The 14540-nt window shown below is 39.2% G+C and overlaps 1 protein-coding gene across 2 annotated transcripts in view; it reads right to left on the bottom strand.

Moving 5' to 3' along the window:
* The window catches only part of LOC136862976 (uncharacterized), a 176540-nt gene extending 169542 nt beyond the window's left edge, over nucleotides 1-6998 (bottom strand). For both annotated transcript variants that reach the window (XM_068225829.1, XM_067139273.2), the window contains exon 1: nucleotides 6738-6998. The gene's annotated coding sequence lies outside the window, so the exon portion shown is untranslated. The remainder of the gene's footprint in view (nucleotides 1-6737) is intronic.
* Nucleotides 6999-14540: the final 7542 nt, after the last annotated feature.

Raw genomic sequence — 14540 nt, 5'->3', positions numbered from 1 at the left:
GAAACTTCACAATTTTCAGTTTCTTAGTGCATTTGGCTTTTAATTGTTGCACTTGCAGCTCCCACCCCATGATAATTTACTATTGAAAAGGAGCCCAAAAAATAGGTACGTGTCTACTACAGGAAGAGCGACCCCCACTAAATAAACTCAGGATGGAGATGAAGGGTGCTCTTCCAGCATAAGCGAAGAACCGAGGTCTCCACTGAAAATCAAAAGTCATGTTCTAAAGTCCACTGTTCAACTCTTCTAACAGTTTGCTATAATTGTCACTCTGCGACTGCCACATTTTGTGAGCTATAATGCAGGGCAAAATTGTCCATATAGCGACTGTATTACTGCTGAACCTGCAGATGCAACAATACTCTTTATGATAATCACGAACAGAGTGATACTGAGAAACAATCCCTGTAGGACTCCATTTTCCTGAACGTGATTTTGTGAATGTACCCTCCCAACTCAGACACGCCATTGAGATGTAAATCCCCCTCTAAACAGATTTGGTTGAACACCCCTAGAAGATAACATAAGCTATTGTTGCCGAGGTGTTTTAACTTCTGGTTGTGGACGTTACTTGGTCTGGGACCCGTAACCTTGCTATGCACCAAGATGCTCCAGAGTTCCCACTCAATGAAGGGCATGTTATAGTCCTCTAAAGCATGAGCAGCAAAACATAGGTGATGGCATGCCGCCTCCCGTTTCAGATCAATGAAATCAGAACGGTTAATTCCCAGAATAAGAAAACCCGCGAAGTGACATGCTAGATGATTCGCAACTGTGGGTGGATCACTGACAATACTGCCTGCAATGGAAATTCCCTCTACGCCGGGCTGAGTGGCTCAGACCGTTGAGGTGCTGGCCTTCTGACCCCAACTTGGCAGGTTTGATCCTGGCTCAATCCAGTGGTATTTGAAGGTGTTCAAATAAATCAGCCTTGCGTCGGTAGATTTACTAACATGTAAAAGAACTCCTGTGGGACTAAATTCCGGCACCTTGGTGTCTCCGAAAACCGTAAAAGTAGTTAATGGGACAAAGCAAATAACATTATTATAATTAATTCCCTGTAGAAGGAGTTGCCCTCGTATTCCTGAAATGCATCCGTGTTTAGTCCATACTTAAGATGACAATGTACATGCCGTCATGATACCTATCCCGTGAAGATGTTACCAAGTTGGCCAAAGTAGGCTACCTTTGTTAGCAGTTATCAGCCAGATGTCACTCTTTCATGGCTGTTGTAATTTCTACATTCAGCAAGGAAGATGGTTCTCTCAAAGAGTCCCAGAAAAAGATTGAACGGATCCTCAGTGGCAGCCAGAATAACTTATGTGGTATATGTCACGTCTTCATCTATGCTACGGTTATTTGAATCGTTAACCCAACCACATCTGTAAGCATACCAGTACGCTGACGCAATAAAGGGCTCTATAGACATAAGTGTACTAGTATGCAGCGCTCATTTGTCTGCCAAAAACAAGATATGCTGCTTTCTGTCGGTAGACCTGTTCTATTACTTGGTAATTCTCAACAGCTGTTTACCAGAGATGAGATAGCCTGCACCCTGAGGGCTTGAGTGGTGCTTGTAAAAGTACTTGTGACCTCCAACCCAGAATGTTTGGAAACAATGGCTGATAAACAGAAGGATGTGTTCGTTAGTGGCAAGGATGGTGATGAAAAATGCGTTATTTCCAAATTCTAGGCTCTGATTATAGTAGTAGTGATGATGAGGAAGATCTTGGTGATAATATGGATATATGTTTGATTCATCGTGATGCAACAGCAAGCGAAAAAGAAACGGAACTTGACCACACGTCAGCAGCAGATGAAATAATGCAGACCAGAACGTTTCAAGTGTTCAAACAAACTTGCCGAGGAAATTATTGCTAATCACTTCAAGGAAGGCGTTGTCAAGCGACGGGCAGCTACACTTGGAGAATTGCAGTCAAGACCGACTGGCCTACATTTTCCAGTCATGATTCACCCCTCCAACAGAAGCCAAAGGAACTAAAACTCCAAAACGCTGTGTTGCATGTCAGCAAATGAAGACCAGAAGTGAAAGTACATGCAATGGAATCCTGCAACATTCCATTGTGCCTGGAACATTTCCAGCAACGACACAAACAAAAAAAAAAGCCTACCGACTTTCGAATCCCGGACTCCAAACAACAAGGAACCTATTCTTTGTAAGTACATAAATTATATATATAACTGTTGCTTCACAACCCTTATAGTAAAGAATCATGAATTACGTCAAATACGGAATTTATGCAGATTTATTCAGAGGTCTACAATTTGAACAAATTGTGTTAAAACTCATGGTTTCCAAGTCGTTTCTGCTATAGGAGGAGGCCTATGTGGATGGGTTAAAGGCAGCTAGTGACTTGTCAATCAGCACATTTTAGAATCCAACGGGAAAGAGCCTTGATGGATTTTCCTTTGAGCCTTTAAGGATTTCTGTTTCTACAAAGGAAGAACAATGGGGGAAATCGTCACTGTCACAGAGGTAATCGTGTACCTCCTATCGAAGCAGGGGAACAAGCGCAAGGCTTCACAGACTAACATTAATTCGGCAAAAGGTTCTGTGTTCCATGCTGCATTGTCTTCGTTCCTCTTGTATTCAAAATGCACAGATCCAGTTCTCCTATCAGCTTCTCTAGCTCCCTTCCTCTGGGGCAAGGCATTTCAGAACCCTGTGATGGGTGTAAAAATCACGTAATAGGAGGTTATGTGTACAGTCAATAACTTCATTGATATTCAGAGGCTGGCCTGGTGGAAAATAAGTTACAAACTGTAGTCATAACAGGAACGAAAGGCATACTGCTACTGCCTCCAGCTCAGTTCTTGGTGGAACTGCTCCGCTGTAGGTATCAAAACGAGTGAAGATACCAATGCCACCAGAAGCCTGGTTAGTATAATTCCATTCTTTCGAGTATCGTCTAATATTTATCACGACTGTAGGATGATCTGGTCGTAGATTAGTTTCTTGAATACAGCAACAGATTATACTCACCGCAAACTGACTGATTAGCTGGCGCAGCTCAGTAAGATGCTTGTCATAACTGTAGCAATTCCCCTGTAACAGTTCCATAGTGTGATCTTCAAAAAAGGAAAGTTTTAGACTGCAAATGGCGAGACGCTTCCTAATTATAAACATTAACGTCTCCATCTGAGGATGGAGATGAAACCTCAGCGTCCATCACCTCATCACTGTACGAGATTGCGAAGAGGTTGAGGATTCTGCAGTGCCTCTTCGATGCTTTTTGGCAGCGGGGACTGCCCGTATGAGGGAAGCGTACAGCTTTTGCAGCAGGTGCCCTTGTTGGCGCTGACCCATACTCTCCAGATTGAAGGAATGTTTTCCCTTTCATAGGAGGGCTAAGGGAGCGCTTAAGAAGGGCTCCCTTCTTCCCAAACTTTTGTTCATGCTTAGACAGGCTTTGAGAAGATTTCCCTGTCCTGGTTGACAGGGCCGCCTCCGCTAGCTTGGAAGTGGCTTTCACCAACCTCTTGGGCGAGGGAGACTTGGCCTTCCTCCCATGCTGTTCCAGCTTAGTTACCTTTGCAGGCACAGGCTTCTTTGTGGCCAAAGTTTAGGTGGTCCCCAACTTCCGACTAAACTCTTTGCGGCACTGCTCACATAAGCAACTGCCACCTTACACGCAGTGAACATCACAGGTGTTGCTGGAAGAAACGGCGAACCTGGTGGACTATGTGCTATTACACCAAAGTACAGTCGCTTGGTAAGTACATTCACGGAATTAAACTTGCAGCACGTTTCCTGGAATGAAAGACCATCCAGTGTCATGATCGTCTGGATCTTCCTCTCACCAGGATAGGTGGGACAGTTTCTATCTTGAGGAGAATGAAGACCAGGGCAGTTAGTGCACCTGTTCAGAAGTGTGCAATGTTCCGCGCATGTGGAAAAGAAGCTCATGGTGCAGACACACAGACTGATTTGAAAGAAAAAAAAAATACAATGTGTCTGAACCTTTGGCAGTTATAGCACCGCATGGAAAGCAGGATGTATGGCATCACAACGATGGGTTGTTACCTAGACTTACTCAGGTAACACTAACAACTTGGAGACAATGAAAGCACCAGTGACAACTTCTTCGTTGACTTTAGTGTGTAATGTGCTGGACGTGTCATGCCACAGTTCTTCATGTCTTCAACCAGGTCATCTTCAAGATCAGGTTGCGATGGAAAATGACTCCACGAACCACATTCAACGATCACTCTGACGGAGATTTCGCCAATGTGGTTGCAAGTGAGCAACTGATTAGCCTGAACTGCAGTGTGCATCTTAAGCAACAAACTACAATTATGCATATTCTCGAGGTCTTCAAGTTTGCCGTAGGCACCTTCTATATCTTCTTGCACCCCATAGAGAAATCCAAAGTTAAAGAACTGGGAGGGGGACCACCCCTTGACGTTTGTTAAGACATGCTCAAACAATTCTCCCCCGAATGCCACCCACTCCGAACACAGACCTCCGTAGCCGACCGTGCAGCCAGGGCAATACCTGCCTGGCATAGACGGTATTGTCTGGGGTCCATTGTTAAACCATGTCTAGGAGAGGCTGACACTCAGCCCCCACTCCTCAGTGCTATCCCACTACTGCTTGTCACGGAGACTTTTGGCTGCAGGATTCCCCCCGCCCTGGCCCGGTATCTCTCTCTCCTTACTTACATGTGATAAATTTCATGATGAGGCACCGAGTACCAGAGCTCCCATCTTCAAATCCATATTGACATTTACTCCATAGTGTATACAGTGTTCAACAACAATAATAAAAATAAGTAAAAATAAACATAATAATAATAATATATACTCTAGCATTCGACTGTGAGGGCACCCGGGTCTCTAGCCGGATACTACTCGGGTACATGGCGCTCCCACTTGACGGGTTGTGGTTGTCGTCTGGGCTTTTGAGTGTAGTTGCACATGTAAGAGGCCCTTCCCTAAGCATAATGCTCATAAATTTTGTTCATCTCTACTGTATTTGATATAACTAACCGGCAAACCAGTGACTGGACGTAGCGTTTTACTACGATGTCCAAAAATTAAAGAAGATAAGTCCATCTTTCATAATCTTGAAGAAACTTTAAATTTGATACACGCAGCCTGAAATTAGAAATTTGCAAAATCAAATGATAGCTAGAATTAACAAATAAAGACCTTAAAGACCTAAATATGATTACTAATAACAAACTAAACTTGGTTAAAATGATGGTACTAACACTGTAGAAATAAAAAGCAGTTGAGTATGGGTTTCCTTTTGATCGTGTTTGTACTCGGGAACTTAAAACTGTTCAGCCATACATGTTTTTGTTTCAAGAAGTGTACATTATATATATGTGATGCTGATGTGCTTTCCTCACATTGACATTTAAGCAGACCCTACACGGTCAATAAAACTGTCAGTACCAAAAAATAATGACATTAATACTGATTATGTGTGAACTGGAATGATGGAATGAAGGCCAGTACTGAAGCAGATCCTGATTTCCTGATCTGCGAGTGTCAGTACTGTAGAGTGGTGGGGATACTGACAGTTATATTGACCGTGTGAGTGCGTTCGTCATTATTTTTGCCAGTATTAACGGAGCAGCGATGGACGACAAATGTGTTTCTCATCAAGGCCAAGTAGAGGTGCTTGTGGAACCGCCATGTAAGCCTATTGCAAAAGTTTATCGAGCTATATGAAACGCTGCCAGAATAAACGTAACACAATACTTCCCATGTTTCCACAACTGCTGTACTGTTGGAAACTGGTGACATTATAGCGGAAAACTTTAAATCTTCAAAATTTCTACCAGTTGCAAGATACCTCTCTGCCACTGATAAACAGGTCCGCATGTTTGTGCTTTGCCTTGTTAGAAAATGCTCTACCATTCCTAGTAATTTCGCAAAAGTACCCTCACTCATTCGGAGATAGTTCTGATAATCTTCTGCTTCGGTATATTGTATTTCCCTCAACAACTTCATATGAGAATGCTCTTCTCTTTCCTTAAGCCAATCTTTACGTTTAACACTGCGTTTCGTGCAGAGTGCTAATATGATAGCTACACATACCCGTCATTTACGATCCATTTTGATAGAATACTGCAATTGCATGTTATAAATCTCATTCCGTATTGACGGTTATTGACGTTTTATTTGTAAAGTGAGAATACCACAATGGTAAGCAAGTGCACTAGTACTGACCAAAATATTTTTTTTTTTGCTAGGGGCTTTACGTCGCACCGACACAGATAGGTCTTATGGCGACGATGGGATAGGAAATGCCTAGGAGTTGGAAGGAAGCGGCCGTGGCCTTAATTAATGTACAGCCCCAGCATTTGCCTGGTGTGAAAATGGAAAACCACGGAAAACCATCTTCAGGGCTGCCGATAGTGGGATTCGAACCTACTATCTCCCGGATGCAAGCTCAGACCAAAATATTGACAGTAATAATGATCGTGTAATGTCGCTACAATATTGATGCGTACTGTCAGTATTATTGACTCAGTATTACTGATCAATATTATTGACCGTGTAGGGTCTGCTTTAGGCTAGAATACTGAAGTTCAGTTCTGAATGTTGTTAACTATATGCCAAAAGACTGGAAAAGAATTGGCAAACTTTGTTCCATATTCATGTACTGATACTGGGAAAGCATTTAAGACAAGATAAGCAATGAACAAAGATATCTGAAGACAGTTTTGAAAATGAATAATGTAAACCAGCAGAATTGCAATTACCAGAATGAAGATGTTATATAGACTTTTTGTCGCATCCACAGGCACCTCGTGTGTAAAGTTTTAAGAAATCCGAAAAGAGTAAAGCACCTTGCCACTTCTATGCTTACTAGAAACCTACACCCACCAAAAAGTATTCTTACTTATGTAAAAGAATTGAAATCGAAACGCCTACAAAAACAAAATGCCACCATATCCTTTGTTTCTGGTTCCTATTGGCCAGCGTGCTATGGATCAGCTGTGAAGCACGGCCAACTGGATCCCTCGCTGCGCACATCATCTTCCTCCCCATTAATAATCTATATATATAAAATAATTTGTCCTGACTGACTGAGTGACTGACTAAAAAGGCCCCATTCAAATGCAAACGTAACCGTAAACTTAACGACGTAACGTAACCGTAACATTAACGTAAAATTTGTGGTACTCACAATGGAGGAACGTAACATTAACGTAAAGAGTACACAGCAGCCAATCAAAACACTGCCATGTTATTTAGTACGGAAGTCAGGTTTTGGGCTATCTCGCAGTTTTTATTTCAATACCTCGATGGAATCAAACAACGTGGTAGCGGAATCCATATTACTTCAAACATCTATTGCTTTGCTCCTCGGAGCTATGTAGGCCTACGGTACCTGAAAAGGCGATCTAAACAACGGTGCAGAAAATGGGTTCATCCCTTGAATCAAAGAAGGTTACCTCAGGGCGATTTCGGTAATCTACTGTAAGAAATGACCCCTCATCAGTTCGTTTTGGACATGCGGATGAAACCTGAACTGTTTGCCTTTCTTACGATTTGCTTCCCCTTTTGTAATAAAAAGAAATGTAACGTCTCCTTTACCGACATCTATGACCCTATCTATCACACCCCGATGAGATATTTGGATCTATTTGTTTGGATGATATCTTTTTCGTAAACTAGTAGTCCGTCATAATGTAAGAAATATACAGGGACACTGTTTTATTTATGACAGGGATTGTCTCTCGTCCGTTTGCCAGCGCTGCGAGCTTGTCTCCCGCCATTTATTGTCAGATTTCATTACTATAGGATATTAATTTCCACCTATTATTTTTCGGTACAGCGTATTTGTAATTCTTTTTCCTTCTATCATACATAGCCTATACACAAAGATTATTTTGAAAGAGAATTACAAGTGTTTCGTCGAAAGAAGTCATTATATCGTGCACAACACACAATGTTTAGGCCCCATTCACAATGCAAACGTAACCGTAAACTTAACGACGTAACGTAACCGTAACATTAACGTAAAATTTGTGGTATTCACAATGGAGGAACGTAACATTAACGTAAAGAGTACACAGCAGCCAATCAAAACACTGCCATGTTATTTAGTACGGAAGTCAGGTTTTGGGCTATCTCGCAGTTTTATATTTCAATACCTCGATGGAATCAAACAACGTGGTAGCGGAATTCCTATTACTTCGAACATCTATTGCTTTGATCCTGGGAGCTGTGTAGGCCTACGGTACCTGAAAAGGCGATCTAAACAACGGTGCAGAAAATGGGTTCATCCCTTGAATCAAAGAAGGTTATCTCAGGGCGATTTCGGTAATCTACTGTAAGAAATGACCCTCATCAGTTCGTTTTGGACATGCGGATGAAACTTGAACTGTTTGCCTTTCTTACGATTTGCTTCCCCTTTTGTAATAAAAAGAAATGTAACGTCTCCTTTACCGACATCTATGACCCTATCTATCATACCCCGATAAGATGTTTGGATCTATTTGTTTGGATGATATCGTTTTCGTAAACTAGTAGTCCGTCATAATGTTAAAAAATATACAGGGACACTGTTTTATTTATGACAGGGATTGTCTCTCGTCCGTTTGCCAGCGCTGCGAGCTTGTCCCCCGCCATTTATTGTCAGATTTCATTACTACAGGATATTAATTTCCACCTATTATTTTTCGGTACAGCGTATTTGTAATTCTTTTTCCTTCTATCATACATAGCCTATACACAAAGACTATTTTGAAAGAGAATTACAAGTGTTTCGTCGAAAGAAGTCATTATATCGTGCACAACACACAATGTTTACCTCTGCTCTGATTGGCTGGTTCTTAAAGTTAACGTAAAGGCCGGTCTCCACTGATTAACATTTAACACCAACATGTTAAATTTAACATGTTACAATTGACATGTATATTGTGTTTGTGTCTTCCAATTGACTTTGCATGTTAACTCAGAATGTTGAAGTTAACACTTTTAACATGTTGGCGTGTTTTCCGCTCCAAGTGGAAAACATGTCAAGTCAATTCGTTGTTCGTGAGATGTTGGCACAGCTTCGGCAACTTCCTTGCCGTTTCCATGTCAACAGATAGCCAAACGACGCAAACGACGTGCTTCTCGTGAAGTAGGATTATAGTTACAACACTCCGCAACACTCATTCTCTTTGTTATAAGCTACAAATACAGTACCAGTACCGGTATGCGTACGCGTGTCGTTCTGTCTGCACTATACTAAAATTTATAGTCAGAAATGGAGTGGAGCAAGATTCCTTTGGACTTAATTAATGATATAATAGAAAGGCCTTGTTTGTAGGATGTCTCATCAAAGGAATACAGAGATAAAGCGAAGAAAGCCGACAGTTTCCGGGAACTCTATATTATAATTATTCCCGCCAGTGCATCGAAAAAACCTAGCGTACCTCCGCTCCCAGTACAGTCGAGTATTGCAAAAAATCAGAAAAAGTCTGAAGTCGAAGGGCGGGAACGAACGAAGTTTATACTTCATAGTATCTTGCTTTTGAAGCAATGAGCAGGATGAGGGGAGGAAATGTGTCTAATAAAACTGCATTTGAAAATCATAACGAGAAGCAACAGTGGCAATAACAAAGGCCAAATCTTTTTCATCTAAGTCCATTGTCCTTGTTTGAAAATACTAGACACCACTTAAATTTATTACCACATACTGATATGATGAACTACCTACATATAAACAAGAAAGTTAAGTTTAACATGTTTATTAAGTGTGGACACAATGTTAAATGAAATAGTATTCAACATTTAACATGTTGATGGTGTCACCAGTTAACATTTAACACTTTTAACATTTAACATGTTGTTGTTAAACGTTAATCAGTGGAGACCGGCCTTAAAATTAACCGCAAGAGCTTGGAGTTTGCAATCCCTTAATTTTACGGACTCGCAGTTAAGTTTACGTCGGCGCATTGTGAATGGATCCATTAGATAAGATGGCCGCTAACTTCAAAGTTAACGTTAATTTTAAGTTTACGTTACGTTACGTTTGCATTGTGAATGGGGCTTTACCTCTGCTCTGATTGGCTGGTTCCTTAAAGTTAACGTAAAATTAACCGCAAGAGCTTGGAGTTTGCAATCCCTAATTTTACGGACTCGCAGTTAAGTTTACGTCGGCGCATTGTGAATGGATCCATTAGATAAGATGGCCGCTAACTTCTAAGTTAACGTTAATTTTAAGTTTACGTTACGTTACGTTTGTATTGTGAATGGGGCTTAATTCATCATCGCCGAGCCAAAACTACTGGACATAAAGAAATGAAATTTTGGGGATATATTCATATTAACATGTAGGTGCTCGCTAAGGGAGGATTTTGGGATATTCCGTCGCTAAGGGGGTGAAAGTGGGGGGTGAAATTTTAAAATGAGGATATCTATATCTCAAAAACTTAAAAGTTTACAGATGTAAAAATTGGTATTTGGAATCACCTTTAAAAATAAAGAAACACATATTTTGTTGTTCTCGGAAAATCCCATTAAGGGGGCTGAAAATAGAGGGGAAAGTTTTGAAAACCTTTTATGAAGAGACTTATATCTCAAAAACTGAAGATGTTACAGACATGAAATTTGGAATCTACTTTGAAAATAAAGAAATACGTATTTTTGTGTTTTTGGATAATCCCATGAAAAGGGAGTGAACAGGAGTGACAAACGAAGTGAATTTAAAAAAAGACTATAGCTGAAAATTATCTCAGACACCTAACATGTTACAGATTTGAAAACTGGCATTTGGAAATTCCTGTAAAAGTAAAGAAACATCAATATTTTTTCGGGAACTGAAAAAGGGTGTAAATTTTTAAAATTAGCGTATCTACAGTATAGGCTATCTCAAAAACTTAACATGTTGCTGACGTGAAAATTGGTAATTGGAATCTCCTTTAAAATAAGGAAACACGTATTCTTTGGTTTTCGAAAAAATCACTTCGGGGGGAGGTGAATCAATTGAAAAATTAGTTGGTTTATATGTATTAGAATGGGGTATATACCAAAAATCGAATGATGTTACAAACGTGAAAACTGGTATTTGGAATCTCATTTTAAAATAATGAAACACGCATTTGGAGAGGGAATCAACTTGGTACGGGGGGGGGGGGATGAAAACCGAGATGAATTTCTTTTACGAGGTTACACATATCTCAAAAAACTGAAGATGTTACAGTCGTGATAATTGGTATTTGGAAGCTCTTTTAAAGAAACGGGTACTGTGTGTTTTTGGAAAATTAACTTTAGTGGGGAGTGTTAATGGAAGAAATAAATTTTAATTCTTTTTCTGGAGAAACTTATATCTCAAAACTGAAGGTTACCGGCAAGGAAATTGGTACTGAGAATCTCCTTTAAAAATAAAGAAACACGCATTTTTGGTTGGGGAAACCAACTTAACGGGCGGGGTTGGAGTGAAAAGGGACTTTGAACACTTTTCATGAGAATACTAATATCACAGAAACTGAGAATGTTACAGACATGAAAATTTGTACTTGGAATTTTCCTTCAAAGTATAGAAACACGTGATCTTTTGTCTTTGGAAAATCCACTTAAGAGGGTGAATTAATTGAAAAATTAGTTGAATACTTTGTTTGAGGATACTTATGTTTCAAAAACTAAATATGTCGCAGACGTGAAAATTAGTATTTGGAATCTCCTTCAAAAACAAAGAAAGACGCTTTTTCTGGGGGAAATCAACTTGAGGTGGGGGCGGTGAAAAAGGAGTTTAATTCCTTTTTATGAGGATACACATACCGGTATCTCAAAACTGAAGATAATACAGTCGTGATAATTGGCATTTGGAAGCCCCTTTATAAATAAAGAAAAAAGTGTTTTTTGTTTTCGGAAAAATTCACTTAAGGGGGAGGGTGAAAGAAAGTGAAAAATTTTAATTCTTTTTATGGATAAACTTATATCTCAAAAACTTAAGGTTACACACGTGAAAATTTGTGTTTGGAATCACCTTAAAAATAAAGAAACAGGCATTTTCGGGAGGGGGAAATCAACTTACGGGCTGGGGTGAAAAAGGAGTTGAATTCTTTTTATGAGGATAATTATAACTAAAAAACTGAAGATGTTAGAGGCATGAACATCTGTATTTAGAATCTTCTTTCAAAGTAAAGAAACACGTGTTCTTTGTCTTCGGAAAATCCACTTAAAGGGGGGTGAATGAATTGAAAAATTAGTTGAATTTTTTGTGTGAGGATACCGGTACTTATATATCAAAAACTAAAAATGTCAAGGACGTGGAAATTGGTATTTGGAATCTCCTTTAAATATAAACATGCACTTTTGGGGAGGTGGGAATCAACTTAACGGTAGTAAGGGGGTGAAAAATAAGTTGAATTACTTTTATGAGTACACTTATATCTCAAAAACTGAAGATGTTACAGACGTGAAAATTAGTATTAGGAATCCCCTTTAAAAGAGAAGACACACGCAGTTGTTTTTTTTTTTTCGGAAAATCGACATAAGGGGTGTGGAGTTGATAATAAGTATATAAGGAGTTGAAATATGTTTTTGAGGATACTGTATCTTAAAACTGAAGCTGTTACAGACGTGAAAGTTGGTATTTTAAATTTCCTTTCAAAATAAGGAAACTAGTATTTTTTGTGTTCGGGAAGAAGTGAAGAAGAAGTAGAAGTTAAATTATTCTTATTAGTGTACATTTATCTCAAAAACTGAAGGTGTTACAGACGTACAGCATTTAAACTGGTATTTGGAGAGTCCTTTAAAAATACAGGACCTGTACCTTTTTGTTTTCGGAGAAGGCACTTAACAGGGGGTGAAAAGAAGTGAAAAACAGCTGAATTATTGTTTTATGCCGATACTTATATTTTTAAACGTGGAGATATTATAGAGGTGAAAATGGGTATTTGAAATCTCCTTTAAAAACAAAGAAACGTTTTTGTTTCCGGAAAAAATAACTTAGATGGGGGTGAGGGTGAGGGAAGGACTTATCAAGGGGTTGAATCCTTTTTATGGGGATACTTATGTATATCTCAAAAACTGAAAATGTTACAGATGTGAGAACAGGTAGGCCTATTTGGAATCTCCTTTAAAAAAAGTAAAGAACCATGTATTTATTTTTTCGACTTGGGAGAAGACTGTTTCTCACGTGTACAGTTCTGTGTCACTTGGTCGTCTTAGCCCCAAAACGTAATACCACAAACATGGTTTACAAAGATTATCTGGGGTAAATGGAACTCAGTTTTTGGGTGAGTTTTTATACTTTAGGAATTTTCAGATAACGTCTTAGTACAATGCCGAGGAAGGATTACTTTGATCAAATTACGAAATCCACGCGAGCGAAGCCGCGGGTAATTGCTAGTAAAATAACATGTTTATTCCATCCGATCTGGTCGTTCCGTGTGTAAAGTACATGAGTTATCTTATTTACAGGTCTTATTCACTACAGAATTTCACCAGCCACTCTGTTCTCATCTTACAGTTTAACACGTGATATCTCTCACATTGATCACCGCACCTTGCGCATGTACAGCAAATACACTCTAGGTAATACGCGACACTTTGCGAGATATCGCAAGACATTGATTGCTAGCGCACCTAGCGGGACAACCTTAAAATTGAGTGTAGTAGCAAATACAGTAGAGACAATACGCGACACTTTCCGATTTAGCCTCGCAAGTGGCGTGAACTGAAAATTCGCGCTAAATTCAAATATCAATGAAAACGTTCATACGGAAACGGATAAATGAATTACGTCTAGAAAAGAAGTGTTACTAAGATATTAACTACTTCAAATTTGCTAAAGCAATTCTGGGTACATGAATGAAGAATTATTTAGCAGGTTATTATTTAAAGACTGAAATTAGACATATAATCAAGATGTGAAATATACTGCTGTGAAAGGGCTTGATCTTTCATTTATGCATTACTTTTTTAGCTTTAGAATTCCTGCCTGAACGTTCACAGCTAGATTTTTCTTTTTTCTCATTTAAAAGCATTGTATCATCATATTAAATGTCTTATCAACAAAAATATCGGCACGTTCCTTACACACATGATTCAATGAATTTACATTTAAGTGCTGGACAATTTTCCCTTTAACTTGAAGCCAACTAACAGAAATAAAATCTATAAATTTAGCCTCTAAAACATTCAAACTTTCCCTATGAGCAATACTTGCCATAATACCATTACATTAGGGTAAAGGAAATTTGCATCATCATATTGTTTCAACGAAATATGTACATTTCTTAAATCACCGATATTTTGTTCAGTGCTTGAGAACGCATTACGGCATTCCAAATCGGGTAACTTGGAACACAACCAGCCACACCCATATGCATATGTACTTTCCTGAATTAAATCAGACCCACAGATCACACCTACAACAACACATCGGTATTGAAGGTTAACTGCTGCACTATACAATAAAATATACGTATTATATTTTAAAACAGTTAAAATATGGGTCGAGCAGGTCAGGAGATTATGAAGTACTATAAAAATATCTTTGTCACTGGAAGAATGTATATGCAAACACAATATTACTTACATTTTCTTGTCACGAGGGAAAC

This window comes from Anabrus simplex, chromosome 2 (genome assembly GCF_040414725.1).
Source record: "Anabrus simplex isolate iqAnaSimp1 chromosome 2, ASM4041472v1, whole genome shotgun sequence".
NCBI classification, from domain to species: domain Eukaryota; kingdom Metazoa; phylum Arthropoda; class Insecta; order Orthoptera; family Tettigoniidae; genus Anabrus; species Anabrus simplex.
The sequence above is the reverse complement of the archived record's forward strand: the minus strand, read 5'-3'. Positions and strand labels throughout refer to the sequence as shown.